This window comes from Amblyomma maculatum, chromosome 1 (genome assembly GCF_055883805.1).
Source record: "Amblyomma maculatum isolate TAMU_Amacu chromosome 1, ASM5588380v1, whole genome shotgun sequence".
NCBI classification, from domain to species: Eukaryota; Metazoa; Arthropoda; class Arachnida; order Ixodida; family Ixodidae; genus Amblyomma; species Amblyomma maculatum.
Genome location: NC_139344.1, coordinates 380,904,352 through 380,926,277, shown reverse-complemented (window position 1 = coordinate 380,926,277; position 21,926 = coordinate 380,904,352). Strand labels below are relative to the sequence as shown.

The following is a 21,926-nucleotide window of genomic DNA, read 5'->3' as shown; positions in this document are numbered from 1 at the left end:
TTTCTGCTCGTCTATTTATATTTTCTTCGTTCTTTTTTTTCTAGTTGGGACATTTCTTTCCTCACTTCGCTTCACCGCAACAGCTGTTGCATGCTACTCTTGTGGTTCGTGTTGCCGCTGTTTACTCCCTTGTACATAAGAATGTCTTATTTTACTTTGTGTCCTCGGTGCTGGTTCTAAGTCACGGTGGCTTTGGGTGCAATAAACAATGATACTACGAGAATGTGTCATATATGGCCTTTTTATAACGACGGTTGTTTTTTTCTGGCGTGCGCATGTGCATCACAGGCTTCAGAACGAAGTTTGCTACACCAAAGCACTGGGTTCGATCTTATCCAGCCCAAAGAGTAGCGGGAATCGAAGGAATGGTAAGACACCGTAAACGTGCTCCTGGCTTATGCAACTCGTAAAATAGCCTTCTTTTACTCTTCTCTTTTTCAACATTACAAGGACGCAATACAAAACGAGGGCGTTGTCGAGTCGCAGCTGTGTTTATCGATTCCAGTGGAGGGTTTCGTGCATATGGAATGAATGGGAAGTATTGCCAACGTGTTCCGCTTGTATATTGCTGTTGCGGAAGAAGTACGCTTTTATTGTTACAAGTGTTTAAATATACGTACCCCAACGCTTTTCGATCGGTGCGACATGAACTGTTTTAAGCTTGAGGGTTTGGGTAAACGCGCCCAGACCCCAATGCGGTTCAACGACACAATGCCGTGCAGTCAAGAATACTGTCATGAGCGCGAACGCGCGCTAAAAGAGCGAAAAAGAACATCGTGTAGTATCGCTTACCAACATTTGCATATTGAATCGTGTTACAAGCGCTTTTCCGCAACAGTCTTTTATTATAGAAGAACCAGAATGTCGAGAAACAAGAAAACTCATGTTTCTGTCAATTCAACATCAGCCCATTCCTACTGAAGAAGCGAACGAGAAAATGGAAGCATGTACTGCCGCTAATGCGTCAGGGTTCAGTTTGCCCAGCGCGCTCGTGCGCGCGTTTGACACGCGAGAATAAACTGATTTAAAACCACCCAGGCCGTCCCGAGAGCGATCCGTCGTCTCACTCAGAGAGCACATTCACCACGGCCCAGTAGCAGCTAAATTTAACGCGCAATTATGCACTGCTAGCGGACCTCCTCACGGCAATTTCTCTCTTTCTCTCTCTGTCTCTCTCTCTCTCAGAGTTGCCGCTTGTGGGATGTCAGGCCACTTATTCGCACATCCAGTTAATGTAAGCTCTGTCGCTGTGGCGGTCACTCAGGCTGAGATAAAACGCTGAGGCGAAGCGAAAGACGCGGTGTTGATTGCGCGCCCCCCTTTTTCGAGTCTGTTTGCGACCGCACAGCCCGTTTGTATAGGCCACAGCCACAGTGACGATAACGGGTCGAGTCTTTAGAAAGGAAGCACAAGGAAGCGCGCTTCTTCCACTTTTCTGTTTTGTCCGGGTCATCTCATTAGGAGAGAACAAAGGGGTCTCCTCCTGAGAAGTAATTTGCGCCCGGACCGAGAGCTATCTCTTGCGAGCGTCCCTCCTTACAGGCTAATAAGTCGCTAGCTGGCCCAGTATGTATGGGCACGCAGGGCTCGGGCATCTCGTTCGCACGTCTAAGAAGGCCTCAGGGCGACCCCCGTGGCCGCGTCGACTCTGTGGGTCAGGTCCGTCAGGGCGCTGCCATTTAACACTTACTTCCCAGGAAGAGCGCAGCTATAAGATAGTTAAATGGGTAGAGACACCGCGTTTTCATATTTATTTTGTTATAACGGTGCGTGTGGCACTAAGAGAGACAGAACTCGAGAAGGCGGCCGTCAGTGTACTTTAACTAATTTACTACCGCTATACTTTTAACCTGGGATTTAAGTTTTGCTAGTCGTTACCTCTGAATAGGGTGCACAAAACAGTTACAAGCTTACTAAAGATAGACACCAATTGTTTCTCCCTCGTGAGCTGCAAACATCTGAGTTACCATAAGTCACGGTGGCTGGGTCCGAAAACTGTCTCATTTTCTTCCTAGAAACTTTCCGTCTTCCTTATCAAATGTAGTCCTTCTCTAACTTCACATTTCTTCATCTCTATATCATAATTTCGATATGTACAGCCGCTGTTTCATTTAATATTCAACAAGCATATTTGCATCCGAAATTCGCCACTACCCTCGCCTGCGCCACTACACCCCACCTACCTCCTTTACTGTCAACCTCTAGCAGCCTTTACCCCTCCGGGGTGGCGCAGTGGTTACGGCGCTCGACTACTGTTCCCAAGGAGGCGGGATCGAATCCCGGCCTCGGTCGCCGCTTTTCGATGGAGACGAAAAGCAAGGCGTCCGTGTGCTGTACGATGTCAGTACACGTTAAAGAATCCCAGGTGGTCGAAATTTCCAGTCTTCCACTATGGCGTCTCTCATAGCCTGAGTTGCTTTGGGAAGTTAAACCCCACAAACCAAACCAAACCATCTAGCAGCCTTTACCTTTAAGCGCACAGCCGAAGTTGAAATTAGGCTTACATAGCGAATGATCGGACAAATTAGTGATTAACCATTAAACTAAAAATACAGTACTGGCTCGAAGTTGTTTCTGCCCGTTAAACTACCCAATCCGAACGCGAGAGCCTGACTAAACCATTAAATCCAGACCTTCAGGCGAGGCGTTTTTTGCAAAATTCCTCTATTCCGTGGAAAAGCACTGTTTAGACCAAACCAGAAGATGTTTTAATGCGCCCCTGCCGAAACATAGCATCAATGTATGCAGCATTAATGAGGAATAAAGATGTCTCATAGAAGATTACCCGCATCACAATGCATTACGTACCTTTGCTACAGAGGGCCAACTAGCCTAGGCAACGTAAATAAGTGACGCAAACCCACTTTTCCATCCGCGGTATGAGAAGACTGTCGTTTCGCATTATCACTGTAACTGCCTTACTTTCCCGTGGCGGCGGCTGGGTGGATAGTAGATTTATATTTTTTATTTTTTTTTCTCTCTCTTCTCTTCTTTTTTTTTTCTTCTTTTTAATGCGGAACTCTTCATTGGAGCAATCCCTTTTCATTTTTCTTACTATTCGTTTAAGCCCGTTATACCTTGTGGCACGGTCAGAGGCATATTATTTTATATGTTTTTTTTTTTTTGCAGCCTCATCATACTATATGTAACTGCCTTACTAGAAAAATCATGCAAGCTTCTGGGATAGCACGGCCAGACGAATGCATCAGGAAGCCACCTGTAGCATCATCAAGGAAAGAGCTTAATTTCGTCACCTAAGCGGCATGTGGCAATTTTCTTCAATTTATTTTCACGGGAATCTTTATTTCTGTAGATTCAGATGCCTATACTGAATGTTTGAAAAGATTCAATGGAGAATTTCGAGCGTTAGCTCTACAACGTTAATTCGAGAGTTGTGAATTATTCCGACCCCTAGTACAATATGCATTCCGCAGATGGCTCTGCTGTAGAGTCACTGGAAAATTTTCAGAGTACCGTACCGCAAAGGGGCCTGCGGGCGCCATCTTCCTTCCTGACCGCCAAACCCAGCCACCGTCTGAACGGCGATTTACCGCCTTCATAGACTTCTAACATGTTTTGAAGGTAGCAAAACTGAACGATTCTGGTATGTTTATTCAGAGCAGTACAACCAGTTATTATGTGGTCACTAAGTTTATTACTTTAGTCCGCAATCGATGGGAAAGAATGAAGTGTGTGGATGACCCGGCGAACACTTCTGGGCGCCTGCTCTCGTAAATCACCAGCCATTTGGATCAACTCGTGTTGTACGTCTAGTGCGGTGGTGTTACATGTGTTACAACAGTATAAAGTGACGAAGTGTGAATTAGCATATCTGCGAAGATAGCAGGAATGTGCGCGTATATTGTTAAGTCGTTTAGAATTCCGTCCGCTGGCGCCGCTTTGCCTTACGTGGTAAAGACACGGAGGGCGAGATGCAGAGTTTATTACTCTCTGACACAATGAATCGATTTGTATAAACAACACAAAGTGAAGTATCAGGCTCGCCGAGACAGTGTAAATAGACTAACATACAATTTAGTATCGTTGTCACTGCGCCAAGAACGCCAAGCTGGCTTTGTTGAAGCATATTGTTTTGCGAGAACTTAATTCTTTTGCGGCGCAGTCATTAAGTGAAGGAAAAGTAACGAGCTGGTCGCACCCATTTTCACCATGAAAAAAAAATAAAACATGGCCTACTATATCATCGCTATCACCGCGCTGTTGTGAATATTGTACATTTCATTGTGTAATGGTATCTCTTTATGCTGTTTCATCGGCATACGCCTCGTGCCGCCAATTTGCTAGGACGTCGCTCATTACCTGACGTCAAAAATTAAAATGACATCGCACATTGATGGCATATCTGATTGACACACAGTTGCCAAAAATTTCCAGCTGCGAACACATAACTGTGGTTGGTTGGTTCAGTTTATGGGTTTTAACATCCCGAAGCGGCTCATGGAATGAGACGCCATAGGGGATAGCTCCGGAAATTTCCAACACCTGGGTTTCTTTAACGTGCAACTAGAAATAAATAACTGATAAATCTGCGCATATAGAATTCTGCGCATTTAAATTAACAATAAAAATAAAAAGGAAGAGCTGCGGGGGAGGGGGGGGGGGGGAGTCATCGATCCGCACACGAACACACATAGTGTGTGTGTTTTCGCAGAACTGAATATATTTATTTATTTATTTATTTACTAAATACTGCAGGCCCTAACTGGGCCCTAGCAGGAGGGGCGAAAAGAATACAATGCAATAAAATATGAATTCATCAAAAGTAACATACTAAACACAAGTGACAAGCAAATTACGATAAGACATGTTCAACACTAACAAGAAAATATACACCAATATGAAACACGATTATGGTTAAAACGCCAGCAATTTATCAATAGATTCAACGGACATTGTTACATCAGAAGGCAGCTTGTTCCATTCTTCAACAGTACAAGGGAAAAAAGAATACTTAAATGCATTGATTTTGGCTTGATACGGAGTTGCACATTGTGCATGATGATGTCTTGTCGGACGTGTTGTAAGGGGCGTAAGGTAAGGTTGAGGGCTTATAGCAAGTTTGTTGTTTTTTAGCAAAAATAGATACTTTAGTCTCTGAATTTTTCTTCGTATTTGCAATTGTGGGATGGAGTTCTCATTCATTAAAATGGAGGGAGAGTCAGATGTGCGGTACTTTGAAAACATGAAGCGTACGGCTTTCTGCTGGATAGCCTCCAATGCCACAATATTCTTCTTGGTGTAAGGATCCTAGACTGTACAAGCATACTCTAGTTTGGGTCTAATGAGGCTGTAGTATGCTAACTGCTTTACCTTGGCAGGGACATTTTTAAGTTTGTGGCTAAGAAGGCCAAGTTTTTTGTAGGAGGATGAGCATGTATTGGCAATATGACTGTTCCAACTTAGATTGTTAGTTATGGTAACACCAAGGTATTTATATTCTGTAACTTCTACAAAAGGATGCGATGGGAGGGTGTATGGAAATGAATATAGATATCTGATGCCAGCTGGCTGGATAATTAACTTAATGTGAGGGTAGCTTTTGCAAACTTTCGCAAGTACAATGGACGCTGCATATTGCTGCGCACGTGCGGCACACGGCGTTGGACGGTAAACACATGTTGCCATTAGGCGAACCATGATCACGTTGAATATTTCATGTGCTTCTTTCGCGGCTAAACGAACCAAATTTCAAACCAATGAACCAGCGTATTTCGAACAAGGTGCTCCTTGATGGCACGAATTCTTCCTGGTCGGTTCTGTGAAGCCACACTTACCACTGGTGCAGATCACTCTTTTCGTTCAGGCATAGAGAAAACGCATTTTTAGACTCAGGCCTGGTGCCGCACCAAGAGGCACAGCAGAATTTATCAGGTGTACACTGTAAGAAACGATCGGAAAAAGAGGAACTCCCGCGCCAGACACGTATCCCGCGCACGCGCTTGGAAGGAATATGGCGACGCGCAGTCACGTGACGCGGATCAGCCAGTAAGCGAGCCGGCGGCGCGGGGAAAACGAATGCGGTACTCTGAAATTTTCCAGTGACTCGTCGTGCGCTGCATGTTGTTTCATCCCGTGCTGTGCATGCAGCAAGTATCATTGTCTTCATGAAGTTCCATCTTCGCCGCTCCTTTTAACCTATATATATATATATATATATATATATATATATATATATATATATATATATATATATATATATATATATATATATATATATATATATATATATACATACATATATATATATATATATATATATACACGCCGTACACATGCGTCATATTGCTAAATATAGAGGCCGTGAACGGGCCAGACAGGGGGCCGAGACCACCGAACAACGTGAAGCGAGACCAGCCCATTTCAGAGAAGGCGACCAAGCGCGAAAGCGAACCAATATTGAAACGGCAGCAGCGATTGCAACCACACTTGGTTAAAGGATAACTGAATTCCTTAATTTCTTTTTATTTATTTGTTTATCTATATATTATTTACGAACACCTCAAAGGTCCCATTGAAGGGGTATGACATGAGGGAGTGGTACATTCAGCACATGAAATTTTTTTATTGATGATCTGAATGACGATGGGTTGGTGTCATCCGCGATAGCATCTGGCAGGTCATTCCAATCCCTTGCGGACTTGACAAAAAAGGATGATAAATGTACAGATGTCCGGGCAGATGGAGTGTAGACAGCCTTCCCATGGTTTGTGCGGTCAGAGATTCGGTGAGCGGGGTTGATAGAATTCAGGAAAGGATGGTAGTAAAATTTATGGAACAAACACAGTCTAGCCATTTTTCGGCGCTTAGCTAAGGTCGGCAGGTTAGCATTGCGTTTCAGTTCAGAGACACTAACGTTATAAGAATAGGCTGAGAAAATGAATCGAACAGCGCGATTTACTACTGCTTCAAGAGTAGTTGAATGGTTATTGTGATTAGGGTCCCAGATGGCGCAAGCGTACTCTAGTTTGGGGCGAATAAGTGTTAAATAAGCCAGCAATTTTTGACGCCAGGTTCGACGAAATTAACCGAGAAGACGATTTGCTTTGTCAGTGGCGTGAGTTACGTGAGAAGACCAGCATAGATCACTTATTAGGGTCCCAGATGGCGCAAGCGTACTTTAGTTTGGGGCGAATAAGTGTTAAATAAGCCAGCAATTTTTGACGCCAGGTTCGACAAAATTAACCGAGAAGACGATTTGCTTTGTCAGTGACGTGAGTTACGTGAGAAGACGAGCATAGATCACGTGTTAAGTGGATGTCTAAATATTTGTATGTTGTTACTGGAGTGATTTCAGTGTCACCGATAACATAGCACGAAGATGGTTGAGAATGACGACGATGAAATGATAAAAGAGATGTTTTCTTCACATTCAATGGCATCAACCATGTTTTACACCACGTTAGTACGCGTTGGATGTCAGACTGAAGAAGCATAAGGTCAGCGTTGTCATGAAAGACACACAGGTACGGCCTGTGCATGTACATTTTAAGGTGAGGTCAACATTATTTGCGCGTTAGGGTGCATTACTTATTGATGATTAGGACAAAATACATTACCGACTTTTTAGTGATCGCTTTAAGGGCGCCACATTACACTGTTAAGTCCAAGGCATTTGCTATTCATGGTAAGTCCGGGTGAATAATTTTCTGAATAGGCATTTCGGCACGAAGTATTGAAAGAGAAAAAACAGCCTTTGATAGCACTTGAGCCGGCTTTGCCGCAGGTCGTATATCTAAAATGACATTTCTGCACGTAGTATCTTCACGCGAATTACATAAACGTCTTCTACATCATAAAGGATGCAGACTGGGTCTGCTTTTCATTCAGTTCAGATCAATTTAGTGAGTAACGTGTTAAAGAATACTAAATCGCTTCCAATAGTTTTTTTTTTAGCTTGAGGAATTGTATCTCCCGTTGTCAATGATTTCATGATGACGTCGAGCAAAACTGAGAGCCATCATTCGGGTCCTGATTTCATTTCCCGCCTTCCGGGCGCTCGCTTACCCCCATCTGGGCTTCGAAACGGGAACACTCGGGCACCGAACGAGAATTAACGAGACGCATTCTCCACTCTTTAAGGCCTCGTATAGGACCGGCATGTGTCCCATCAGGTTTCGGCCCGAAGCCTCAAAATTTGTCCCTCTCGACCACCTAAATTCGACCGCATGCAAATTTGATCGGAATTGTTGGCCAACTTAATGTGAGCATAGCCGATTCATTGGTGATGTCCATATTTAGGTAGACCACCCCCAAAATATTGCTATCTGGACAACCTATATTCGACCCTGTCTGAATTTGACCAAACTTGCTGTCTAACATATTGATGTTATGGACAGCTGAGTAGTGCCTTTTAAACGATAATTGGGCCACCAAAATATTTCTCCCATTAGTAACCCGAAGTTTGACTTCGTCAATTCAGTTCAGTCGTGTCCGACTCTTCGTGGCCCTATGGAACATATCACGCCACGCTTTCCGGTCTCTCACTATCTTCCTAACATCACATAACTTCATCTGCAGCGCCTCGAGGATGCCATCTACCCATCGCGTTCGCTGCCTACCCCTTCTCCGGTGACCCTCAATCTTTTCCAACATCAAATCTTTCTCCAGCGACTCCTCTCTTCTCATCAGATGACTTCGTAGAGATGACCAAAATCAATGTTCAATCTAATTGGACGATAGCCAAATCAGCGGTGACTTACAAGTGTAGGAGAGAGACCGTCACAACGGCATTCTTACGCATTCAGCACGTGTGGGAGCATAGAGCCTGATGAAAGGAAAGATAGGAAGCGTCTTGCGAAAAGCGGCCACTTTGAGATAAACGCCACAGAAGGAGACATCTGGCCAAGAATACGTTTCCTAAAAAGACATCTGGCCCCTGCCAACAACGGCATTATTATGCGGCCGCTCACGACGGTGACAAGACAGCAACGGAGCCCGTGACCCTCGGCTATGGGAGAGGCAGTAATGTTTTTTAGATGTTTTTAGGATTCCGATTCTGAAACTAAAAAAAAAAAAAAACTTGGCTGACAATTAGTTTCGACAGCCTTCATCCGCTACATAATTCAGGGCCTTAAAAGTAAATATCAAAAATTTTGGTCAAGTGTTTTCAAATTAATAGTCCTTTTATGGCACGATACCAGACATATAACTTTGCTTTATCTGACGTAATCTGGCGTAAAAGACAGCACTGCGTTCTCTTTGATGACCTTTGAAAAAAAAAATATAAAAAATAGTTGTAGTTTAGTTCTGGTTAACCCTAGTTCAATTGCGAAAGCAACGCCGGAAGCTTCTTTTGCCTGCTACATTATTCCCCTATTACGCCCTATCTGTTAAGGGACTACATTATTGGGGTCTCTTAAGCTCATACTTTAAGAGCATGACGCGAGCGCGTAAGCTATCAGCCGACATATAAAGTCACGCTTCAACGAAGCCGTATGGACGTGCTTGCGTGTCATTAGGGTAACGAGAATGCAAATGGTTCAGGCAGACTGATTCTATCACCTTTCTCATTTGAAAGGAGCGACCCGAGTTGGCAGGTCCTGCCCGTGGCATAGGGGCAACGTTTGCCTTGTGCCTTGTGGCAAACTTTTCGAAAAAAAAAATAAGGGTAACGTGAATTCAAATGTCATGGCAGGCTGATTTTTTATGAGGAGACAGTAGTTACGCCTCTTCACGGCGTAACTGCGGCCACCCGAAGTTTCGCTTTAGCTGTCAGATTATTGCTTTCGCAATAATATTTGAAATAGCTCTTAATATGCTTTGTATACGCCGTAAGTGGCTGAGTGAAGGCTCGTCTTCTCCTTTTTGTCCCTGCTTGTTCCTGCCTTACTACGTGACACCGTAAGGTCCTTGCCGTGCAGAAAACGCGTTGTCGTCGTCGTAATGGCCATCGGTTACAACGTGAGTAAAAAACAGTCAGCAGGAATATTTGAGACCGCTTACGTGTATGAAGGTGAAATTTACCTTATGCGACCCGCTGCTTAACAGCCGCTTCCTACGGTTCCTCTTGTGGAGCACGCCCCCATGTGACCAATAAAGCGAAACTGTTTTTACTCTTCAACTTCTCTGACGCTGTCCCTCTGAATGCGCCCTTCCATTCTTCTTCTATGAACGCGCCCACTACTCTAGGTTACGTGGTGTGTTGAGGTGAGTAAGACCAGTAAGACCACTCAGCGTCATGGCATCTCGATCTGGCATCTCGACTATCATCACTGGTCTCCGGCGCGCTTTCCTCTCGTGCTGAAGCTGTGGCCTGTTGGTTCTGCTCTGCTCCACTTGAAATACTGCCAACGCTGGCGTCGCGTCAAGTCAATAAATCCTCTCTTCAGTACACGCACCACTGGTTTCTGTCCCTATCTGAAACTATCTTCCAACTTGACTAGGCGGTGCATGTAAAATGGGAAGCGAGATGGTAAAACACCACCCGAAACACCACTTGACGAACGCCCGTGTAATAATTTTTATACAACACAAGGTAAATCTGGTGCGCCACATGGAAATTTGTGACACCAAACGCCGACGCCATTCTTTCAACTGCCAACAACGCCAGATAGATTTTCAGATAACGGAGTAAGTAAGAGTTATATCTCGAGATGCACCGGCTCAACCTGAGGTCACTGACTGGGATGCGCGGGATGTGAGGTCACGAATCATGTCATCTGTGAAGGCTCGGGGCGTGACGACGACCATTCCGCTGTGGGAGAGGTGGCAATCGATAGTCGAGGTAGGCCTTGTGCGCACGTGGCATTAGGGGCATTTGTTTAATCTACACCAGCTACACTAGTGTAGCAAATCTCCTATGCATACAACACATTTTTTCTGCACTGCTGCAGGTGGTGTAAGTTAAACAAATGGCCCTATTATCTCCCTTGACATCTTTCTTTCTTTATTTATTTGTTTCTTAGGCATTTGCCAAAAAGGAGGCTGAGGCTAAAGGCGCGGTGGCCTGACGTGACCTCAGCCCTCTTCTACATATGATCAGTAAGCATCGAAAATACAATATTGCGGCAGGCTGGCACACAACAGTAGCCTTGATCAGGACATAAAAGGAAAGAAACAAAACAATAGTGACATTTGTGCGCAGTGTGTGCAAAAGATTTATATGTAGGTGCAATATGAATATAATGAAGACACTTAAGAGGCACAATTTTAAGATGAGTATCACAGGCATACGAAAATAATGAAAGTTAAAGAAATATACACAGTACAAAACTCTATATCAGACAGGCGAGGTTTTTCCTTTTTTTTACATTTAAACCATAAGACAAGTAAAGAAATACACAGTCAATTACAGATTACACTGGACAAACAATTTAAGTACAATAACTCACTGGTAAGCAAACAAAGAAACAATGACCAACAAATCATCTAAAGCATGCGCGGGCGGAGTAATATTACTAAGAGTGCGCAATATCACTACACAAAAGAAATCTCTTACAATCTTTCTTGAATGCAGAAAAGGGTTGATAGTAATTTATGGGGATATCTCTTCTATTGAGCATTTTTTTAACCTTGAAGGACAGTGTTTGGCGCCCATAATTTGTTCTGGTTATAGGCATCTTTAATTTAGGATCCCTGAGTGCGTACAAGCTTACTCTGTCTGTAGGAGTGTTATGTAAACGATTCTTATGTATTCAGTGCAGCAGCTTAAAGTAGTAAACCTTGTCTGCCTTGAGTATACTGTATTTCAGAAAGAATGGGTGAGTTCTTAGTTTATGTTTCTCATCATGATAATTTTCACATATACACAATAAGTGCTTCTGTAAAGTAATTAATTTTTTGTAACTGTGATCAGTAGTTGTGCCCCAGACTAATTACAATAGGTTATTCTTGATTAGAAAAGAGAATGATACAGAGCTTGTTTCAACCAAGATGGGATTAAGTGTTGAATTCTGTAAAGACAACCTGTAACTCGTGACAAATCAGATTTAAGGCTATCGATGTGGGTGTTCCACGAAAGGTCACTGCTAAACCAAACCCCCAGAAAATTCTGCTTAGAGACCTCCTCCAGCAGGATCCCTTCATATTTGATGCTAATAGAGGTAAGGTCTCGCTTACTGACGGGTTTGAAAATTACATATTTAGATTTTGTTACATTTAGACCTATACGATTGGCTTGCAACCACATGGAGAGTTTTAATAAGTAATCATTAGCCATTTTTTCTAGACATTCTTTTGTTGCTCCAGTGAAAAATATGTTGGTGTCATGTGCCTACATGATTAGCTGAGGGGATCCTGGTATCATTGTTATGTCATTCACGTATACTAGAAATAGTAGAGGGCCCAGATTTGATCTTTGAGGGACTCCGCGTTGGATCGCCAATTTTCTCGATATATGATTGTAAATAATTACATATTGGGATCTGCCCTTTAGGTATGTCTCAATTAGCCTACGCGCAACGCCCCGGACTCCGCACATCTCTAGCTTTTCTATCAATATATCATGTTGCACAGTATCAAATGCTTTCCTAAGGTCTATAAACAAACCCAGAGTTAGAAGTTTCTTTTCTATGGTTTCAATAATTTGATCTTTATATATAGAAGTGCCTGTTCTGCCGACGTTTTTTCTTGGAAGCCGTACTGGGCGTCAGCTATTTTGATGCACCGCCACCTTTATATACAGGAACTACTCTTGCAATCTTTAGATATTCCGGAAAATCTCCTTTTAAAAGCATCAGGTTGATTATATATGACAAAACTTGACTGATATGGCTTGCGACAAGCTTAATGGGCAAAACCTTGATACCGTCATGCCCAGGTGATAAGTCGTTTTTTAAACTCCCCATTATTTTGTTAATTTCAGATGGAGTGCTTGGAAAAAGTGAGATGGAATTCACTGGACTGTTTTTATGTGGAAAATTGCATCGACTAGCTAAAGAACCTGTGTACCTTCCCGAGGTAATAAAGCTGCGATTAATTTCTTCTGCAAGCTGTGCATCAGAGAGACGTTCACCATCAACAGTAATATCTGGTAAGCAATGACACGAACGTCTTCGGTTCATGAGATTATTTACCATCTCCGATAGCTTTTTATGATCATTGCGAGCACGAAGAATTTCAGCCTGAAAATACTCGGTTTTTACTTTTTTTAAATCTGTATTCAGTTTGTTCCTGAAGGTTTTGAAGTCGGAAAGTAATTTCGGATCGTGAGTTTTAATAAAAGCATGAAACTTCTTATTTTTCTCTCTGATTCGTTTGTACAATTCCAGTGTCATCCAAGGTTATCGCATTTTTTTTTCAGCTTCATTTTATGCTCGTTCAAGGGAAAAGTGCATCACAGCAATGTAAAACTCTGTTGAGAAATATTGTATAGTCAATTGTGGGATTTTTTTCCTTATATACATCGTCCCAACATTCGTTTTCAATGAGTGTACAAAAACTTATCATGTTTTGATCACTTATTACGCGACACCGAGCCTTTTCTTGGCTTTGTCTATTTTTGCTAGTTAGAGGCGGTCCCAAGCATGTAACCATGTAACCACAAGCACAGCCGTCGTGCGCAATGCAAAGTGCTCACCCAGTAAGTGTAAGCGAACTATGAGACAGTTTAAAAGAGCAGTAAAAAGGCTACGCCAATTTCGAGATATAGGCCTCATTATATATATATATATATATATATATATATATATATATATATATATATATATATATATATATATATATATATATATATATATATATATATACATATAGGTAACTGCTTGGTTACCTTTACTCGATGCATGTATATGTCTTCCGGATTTTGATGTGTGGGTGAAGTGAGAGCTCGATGCTGGTGCAACTGTATGACGGGTTGCGGAATGCGACCTGGTTAAATCGGATTTCAAGTACTTCCATTTGAAAAATAAATCCCGGCCTGGCATACGTGGTAAAGTCCTCGGCTGGAGGTTCAATTCCCGATGGGGACCACATTTTTCTTTTTCTGATGACGCTGTATAATTGACAGCTATAGTGTGACCCGACCAACAAAAGCCGACAGTATTAGCCATTAAAGAATTTCGCCCTAATATTGGCGTAGGCCACTTCAAAGACGTTGTAAAATCACTAAAGCAGTCGGCAATAAGGTAAGTTTCAATGGTGGCATCATTGTCGTAAATCGTTTGATAAATGGCCGGATTATTCCACGACTTATTCATAAACGTATTAAGAACTTGCTATTTATAGCTGTCTCTATATTTGTGTATTTCATTTTAATTAAATTGCTGCGGTCATTTGTTTCCCAAAGCGCTTTCCACACGCAATAGTTTTGAAGTACAATACCTTCGGAATGTTAAAAGTATATTTTTAAGGCTAAAGCCTTATATGGCTCAAGAGAAGCCAAATTTGAAGCCGGAAGTTGACCGCAGAGCTTTTCCGCAAAATGTGTCCACGAAAAGTGGTTCCAATTACGTGATCACGTGAATAAGAAAATAAAAGTAAGTGAACCGTGTAGACGCCACGACTCGAACCACCATCTTCCTGTCCCCACCTGAGACCGCTAATTAGAACTCTACGCCTACCTCCTAGAAACAACTCCACAAGCCTCCTTATGTAGCCTACAGACGCCGGAGGCCATTGAGGGAAAGGGTAACAGCGGCGCTACGGAGGAGAAAAAAAAATGTCAGAGGAAGCGGGAAGGCTTCACCGCTGGAGGGACATGGCAAAGACGGCTGCACGCTAGCAGCGCGCTTTCCCGTCGTGCATAGTTTCATTCAACATCGCTATGAGTTGCAACGCAGCAGGTCTGAGCCGCGGGCAGGGAAGACGAGAAAGTACGCTACGGTCGAAGAGCCTAGAGCAGATTCTCCTTTAAAGGCAAGACAAGCTTTAGTTTAGAATCCCTTAGTGTCCCATGATTCCACTCCACAGGTAGTTCAGGGCGCTAATGTTCCGCTTGACCATAATTCATGGTTAACTGCTCGAGTCTGAGCTCTGGGTTTGGCTTTGCCACTTGCAAAAGGTGGCTACCCCGAGCACCCTATACTGAATACACTTAAGATGCGTCTTGAAGTGTACGGCGTAATAACGTTAAGGGATCCCTCAGTATCCTAATGCTGCCATTCACCAATCTGTCCGCGACGTCAATTTTCCGTATGCCCATGGCGAATTGCGGGAGGTCGAACAGGATCTTGCCGTCAAAGTTGGCAGTGCCAGCTGTGATAAGATAACTTATACCACCCTGTACCTCCTACAGCTGCCCACAGTTTACAGCGACGCCGACGACGATAATGCCACGAACAGGCGCCTAAACGTTGCCCCATAGATTGAGGATCACTGCCGGAGGCCACTCATATGGGGCCCTACAATGCTCTGTAACAAAAGCCGCATTCCATGCCCATTTTTATCTACGTTACCATGTTATCATATTCGAGTTGCTTTAATAGAAAACCCTCACATCACTGCCTCTAGCCTTCCATGGCTGTCACTCATTGGCCCGTGATCGAATAATTCACGCCACGCAGAGACAGTTTCCTTTTGTTTCCTATAACATCCTTCACCTGCTTCAGCTTCCTCTTCTGCGCTAGTCACTTCTTGCAAAGTACAGAGAAACATGAGACGGCGTCTATGCCTAACAGCGGCCGTTGGAACATGGAACATATTCCTTAGCCCACTCTCCCCAGCCTTGGTCGTTTTTACTGGAAGGTAGTTTCCGCTGCCACTTGAAAACGTTGAAACCAGGGACAACATGCTGATAAGTAAGCTCATATGAGGGGTTAATTGTGCTCTTTTCTTGTGTTAATATTCTAGCCACTTGTAACTTGGCATGGAAATGAGCTATCAGTCTTTTTATAAAAGCCACCATTTCGCGTTTTCTAAACTTTTCAATTGGACGGCAAAACATTTTTCCCTGCTTTTATTTTTAATGCAGAACATATCTGGCCATGAAAATGCTTGATATAAGGTGCAGATACTCGCTCAAGAACGTACTATAATACACCTCGTGGCAAAGATAGAAATCGAAAATAAAAAAACGCGGTCATCACGAAACATGTCAGCTCCATTATGAAGGGAGCATTCAAGGGGCAATAATAAGAAGCAGAACAGACAGCATGAAGCAAGGGGAAAAACCAGGGCAGGAGAAGGGGAGTGGCCTTTATTCCACACTTTGAAGATATCTGTTAAATTGCGTTTTTTTTTTTAATTTTTTTTACTAAAAGCTTTCAAAGCAGTATTTTGTTTTTAATCTGTATAGAAACTTCTTTGGGACATGAACTGCTTTTTAAGTGAAAATCCATCGGACACTGCAGAGATCGAAGCCTTCTACCCTCCTTTGCCCGGTGATTGTAAATTGGGCAATATTCTACGATCCCCCGAGGTTATGGAGACAAAAAAAAAACGGCTATATTTTAGCATCAAGAGGAGAATTTTAAAGGGAGCAAGTTGTTCCTTGGGTATGGAGCACAAAGTCCTTCGCTTACGGGTGAAGTTGAGCCAGTAAGTGTTTAGAGAAAGTGATGTCACCCGCAATTCACGCCACCTGCTTCATGGTTGTCCGAGCATCCGTGACACAGTGGCTAGATCACAGAGAAACGAATCTCTTCTGCACTAGAGCAGCGCACGCGACGCGGCGTGAGTGTTTGTTCCCAGAAGAGACGTGTGGAGGGCCGCTATTTCGGCACATTTGACGGCAGTATCCGGACAGATAGAGCCGGAACGGGCTCGGGATGTTCGCGAGATTACGTTTCTATTGACCGACGTCCAATACGTGGCACCGATGAGGAGGGCGGATTTGAGGTTGGGGGTTGAAAGGATCGGGCCCAGAACGAGAGTAAGGGGTCAACCACTGTCAGACCCGTCGGCACGCGGTTAGCTTCCCGGTGCGTCTATCGGTCCCCGCTAGAGACACTCGCAAAACACATAAATAAACGCAAAAGACGGCCTTTTATATCTACCTTCCGCCAAACAGTGAAGGATCTCTGAGCGACCGCTTCCATCTTAGCAAATGATGCTTCCGCTCAGCGGCTTTGCCTTCTACCTCGTTTTATTCGGACCCGTATGGAAGATCGGCGGGCTACCCTCCCTCGTGCATATAGCGGCGAGCTAGCGAGCATCATCTAGAGAAGGGCCCACCAGAGCCCTGAATGGAACGCCGCGATATATAGATAGCAACCGACAAATAACCGCGCTGGTAAGCCTCTTCGTCTCCCCTCTTCCCACCGTTCGCCGCGGGGCGCGTGCGCGCGGACCGCCGCTGATCGACACGTTGGCCTCCTTTTTGACAGCTACGCGCGCAGAAAACCGATCCTCGTTGACCGGAGCGCTATGACGTTTTCTTATTTCGAGCCTGGCCCAGGCTGTCTGCAGCGCCGGCGCACCTACGTGCGTTTTGTGTGTGCCGTGCCGGTGCCGCCAGCCACGACGCTTTCACAGTGGGCCGCTCCCGCGCTTGGTTTGACGCTGCTTTATGTACGGTGCCGCGTCTTCGGCTACAGCTTGCCGTTTTGTGCTGACCGCGGTGCTGCTTCCTCGGACGTTTGGGGGATGTTCGGGCATGTTTTGAACTAATGGACTTCGAGGTGGTCTCGTCACTTACGAAATGACTATGGCGGCGACTTCTCAGGAAAACCAGCGATATGTAGGAAGCTTTGTACTAGGATTGCTGGATAACAGCAGTCATCTTTTAGTTTTAATCGCATAAGCCACATTTGCGCAAAACTTAGAAGCCGACAACGGGGGCAGCCTTGCATTGATGATGTTTCCTTGATGCTTATTTTAATTCGGATTTAGTCCCGCCGGGATAGCGTAGTAGTTAGGGCGCTCAACTATATGTGCCCAAGGATTCGGAATCGAATCCCGGCCTCGGCGGCAACTTTTCGATGGAGGCGAAAAGCAAGGCGCCCGTGTGCTGTGCGATGTCAGTGCACGTTAAAGATCCCCAGGTGGTCGAAATTTCCGGAGTCCTCCACTACGGCTTCTCATACCCTGAGTTGCTTTGGGGTGTTAAACCCCACAGACAGACCAACCAAACCAAACCAAACCAAACCAAACCAAACCAAACCAAACCAAAAAAGCTCCGCTTTCTTTTATGTATAGGTTAGATTCATTACCTTTATTGCAAGAGACCAAATACGAGTATTTGGGTGTCACGCTTGAGAAGTTTAACATGTAATTACATATATATAATATCTGCTCTTCCGCATTACGTAAACTATACATTTTAAGACATAAGCTTAAAAATTCTCCTTCTAGCGTAAAACTACTTGTTCACAATTCACTAATTAGACTGACATTTGAATATGCGTGCGTTGTTTGAGACCCGTTCACTAAGCATAATATCCCCCGTCTAGAAAAGGTACAGAGAAAAGCTGTAAGCTATATTTACCCTACATTTTCTCTGTGTGACTCACCCTCTGAAATAATGCAGGTTAATGGTATTCAATGTCTTGAACAACGAAGAAAAAATTTACGTTTGCAATTTCCTCGATTTCGAATCGAGATCTAGCCATTAACCCTTCACCAAACCTACCGCTTTTAACGTCGAGGCCTACACACCACCTTATCATTCTAACTTGCTGACGCCGCATTTCTCACGAAAAGATTTATTTGAGTTTTCATTTTTTCCTCACACTGTAACCTACTGGTATGACTCCTTACTGCCTTTCGCCACACTTTTATGTTTATTCACTTTGTTATTATTGTTTTGTTTGCAATGTGACCCACCCTTCTTGAACCTGTACAAGTTTTCCAGTATTTAATAAAGGAAGAATATGAATTCTTTCAGTCTTAAAAGTCTTAAGCAGCCTCGTATATTTACTGTGCAGCCCAGCAGTTCAGCAGTGTTCAGTTACAAATGCTTGTAAGAGCTCTGCCATACTAAGAACTCCAGAATGTTCCGCACAGTTTTGCAGTCGTATCATTAGGCACCACACATCTCTTAGTAGACGCTATCGCTGGTCAAGAGATTAGGGTAGGTGTGAGAGCGAAGATGACGAGAGCGGCTGAAGGTGAGAAGAGGAGAGAAGAAGGCAAGCAACGGTCATGTAAGTTTTTTTTTTTTTTTTTTTTTGTTTTCTTGACGCAGAAAATACTTTTGGTCCTTGGAGGGGAAAAATATAAAATAATCTCTGCTATTTTGGAGTATAGAATATCGCTTTTGTCGTGTCTGTCCCGAGATTGTTAGTTACGTGTTCGGATACTGCTGTTCGAAGTCACTTCATGGTCTTGAAACAGCGGGCGTCTACGCGGGTAAGGTGCGTGATTTCGTTCTTTTCCCTGGTAGTGATGGTTTGCATTCCCGTCATAAGTGTGAAGAATTATTTTGACCCGTGCTTAACATACTTATCATTTATGCCGTTTCCGTAGCAAAAATAAAACCTCACATCAGGTTCCGCAGTTTGAAAGAACGCCATGGATGGAGTTATGCCTTCATTAGATTAGTGCGAATTCTCTCGCAGCGCATGTCTCTGTCCTTCACGTGTCCCGTTTTGCCTCGCGCTGTTTTATTGCCTTATTCTCTTATCATTGACATCTCGTGCCGGTATTCGTTTGTTAATATCTTTTGGAGAAATATTAGCCTATATCTGATGAACTTAAACCTGTTACGTCCCGTAATTCACTCAGCATATAAAGATAGAAAAACTTAAACAGCATACGCTCCTATAGGAAACAGCAACTCAAACATCTGTAGCGCAGCAAGCTGCTGCACAGGCAACTTTACGTTTCTGTTTTCGGCGCGTATATATATATATATATATATATATATATATATATATATATATATATATATATATATATATATATATATATATATATAGTTGCAAACCTAGCTCGTGCTACGAGCAACTGCGACCAGCTGCGACCAGCCTTTGCTGTATAAGCCTCTTTTCTGTGATCTTCTGCTGTTTTGACTCAGATCATGACACCGTGCAGTGTGTTCGGTTCACATTGTTTCAAATGCAGCGTAGTTGGACAAACCAAAAACATTTCTCACCTCAAGATTGTCAGAAACCGCAGGAGTCACGAGTAGAAGAGTACCAGGGGTGAAAAAACGCGCACACAAAGAGCATTTGGTCGAATTACAAGACTTGAATAAATTCTTGACGTCGAAGAAGCATGTAAGTACATGTGCAGACAGCATTGGCCTTGCCTCGGTATGCCTTCGAGCCGTCAGCCTGTTCGCTGGTAGCGTCGCTTCACTGAGGAGGTCGAACTATCTGCCGCGCCCGGTTTCCTGTGGCTAGTTTTCGTCGAGTGTCCACTCTTTATCAAGATTTCTTTCTGTATGCATATACCGTCGTGTTATCGTAAGCAAAAGTAGTATACCCCTGTCGGCGCCAGCCAACTTATTCCGAACTGCAAGCGGTTTCCAGCTGACTAAGCAATGTGTCGAGCACGGCGCAGTTCGCCAGGTGACGCAGTACTCTATAGCGCAGTGGGCCGGTCTCGACGCTATAGGAGCGCTTCGTGAGACGGCGAGTGACTGAATTTCGGCACGCTTGGATAGGTAACCTGCAGTGCAGTTTCCTGTGTCGATCGCCGCGCCGTAACACATATCCTAGCGGGAAGAGGAAATACTTTTGAGGCGGCTTATTAGGGCGTCTTCACGCCACCTGCATGAGCTGACAAAAATAATATCACACGCTCTGTCGAAGTTTTGTGTGGCGTGTGTCAGATGACTGGGCTACATCAGAGCGCCTGGGCATGGACGTTATCTGTCCCACGCGTATCTATAATGGTGTTGAATGTGCTCGGTCGTTTATCGCGAACCAAGCGGCTAGCAGCAGCATTTTTGAGTCACGCTGCTGGACAATTACAGCGCTACCTATGCAGTGCAGGTTCCCTATCGGCGCCAGTATTTCTTTATATATTTTTTCTAAATATAAATTGTGCGACGCGATTCATGAGAAGAGGGTCAGGCGGATGATGTGCAATCCACAAAGACGGTAGAGCGTTGGCACAGGCATACTAATATATTTTATAAGTTCCCGTCAGGAGCTAACCAGGCACACATAAACGACACACCAGAACAAACACGACCACTGAAGTCCCGTACGAGCACGGAAAACAATACGAGCTAGGAAGGCTACCAACGCGCCCAGTTTCTAGGCCCGATTTAATTCAGCTTGAGTTACCGACTCTTAGTGGGCAATGGGTAGCATGCTGTCTCGCAATACGAATGATATTTGTTCTATTGCCACACAATCCAAAATAACCCAACTTTTTTTTTTCTAGTGCAATTACTTTCCTTTGGTTACAGGCTCTGCTATGATATATGTGGCGTCCTTTTGAATATATTTCACCTGGTCATCCATTTATATGGCATCACTAAGGTAGTTGCTCTCACTATGACCGAAACGAAGGATGCACGCACAAACGGAGCGCAAAGAAATGCAAAAATGTTAGTATTAAATGAATCCCTGCATTGAAAGAAAACATCAGTGATAGCTGCAAGCAAATCACATTACTGAACAACTACCGAAGTATATATATTACGTTCCACACGTCACGCACATCTGTTCTCAGAGCAACAAATAATCACCTCTAGTGAGGCCTCAACTATCAGTCAAGGTATCAACGTTTTCTTTGCCTCTGCATTATACGGCTGTGTTTCCGACGTCTTCCCTATTATATATATATTTTTTTTGTAGCAGCATCAGGTGAAGCTACGGGATATTGGCTTAATCGGTGTGGAACAATTTCATCGTGTTAAAATGAACTTGAATTTGTTTTCCTTTTATTTTTTCTTGACACCTGCTTAGGCTAAAATACCAGACTGGTAAAGGAAATAATCCAATGCTAAAACTTTTTTTTTATTGATTATCGCTCTTGAATTTGAGCAGTTGCGTTTTATGCGGTAATGGTGTTTGAGCCCCTTCCGTTTCTACATACGAGCTTGAATGACCGGATGCTACTGCGTCATGATCTTTCTTCCGTTCGAACAGGCTACCGTATTTCGCTCACCTTCGTTTCATTTTCTCCTCAGCCAC

At 43.7% G+C, this 21,926-nt stretch overlaps 1 long non-coding RNA gene across 2 annotated transcripts in view; it reads right to left on the bottom strand.

The window, feature by feature from the left end:
• The window catches only part of LOC146208365 (uncharacterized), a 590,053-nt gene extending 569,771 nt beyond the window's left edge, over positions 1 to 20,282 (bottom strand). For both annotated transcript variants that reach the window (XR_014704841.1, XR_014704838.1), the window contains exon 1: positions 19,931 to 20,282. This is a non-coding gene — a long non-coding RNA (uncharacterized LOC146208365). The remainder of the gene's footprint in view (positions 1 to 19,930) is intronic.
• Between the last annotated feature and the right edge of the window lie 1,644 nt (positions 20,283 to 21,926).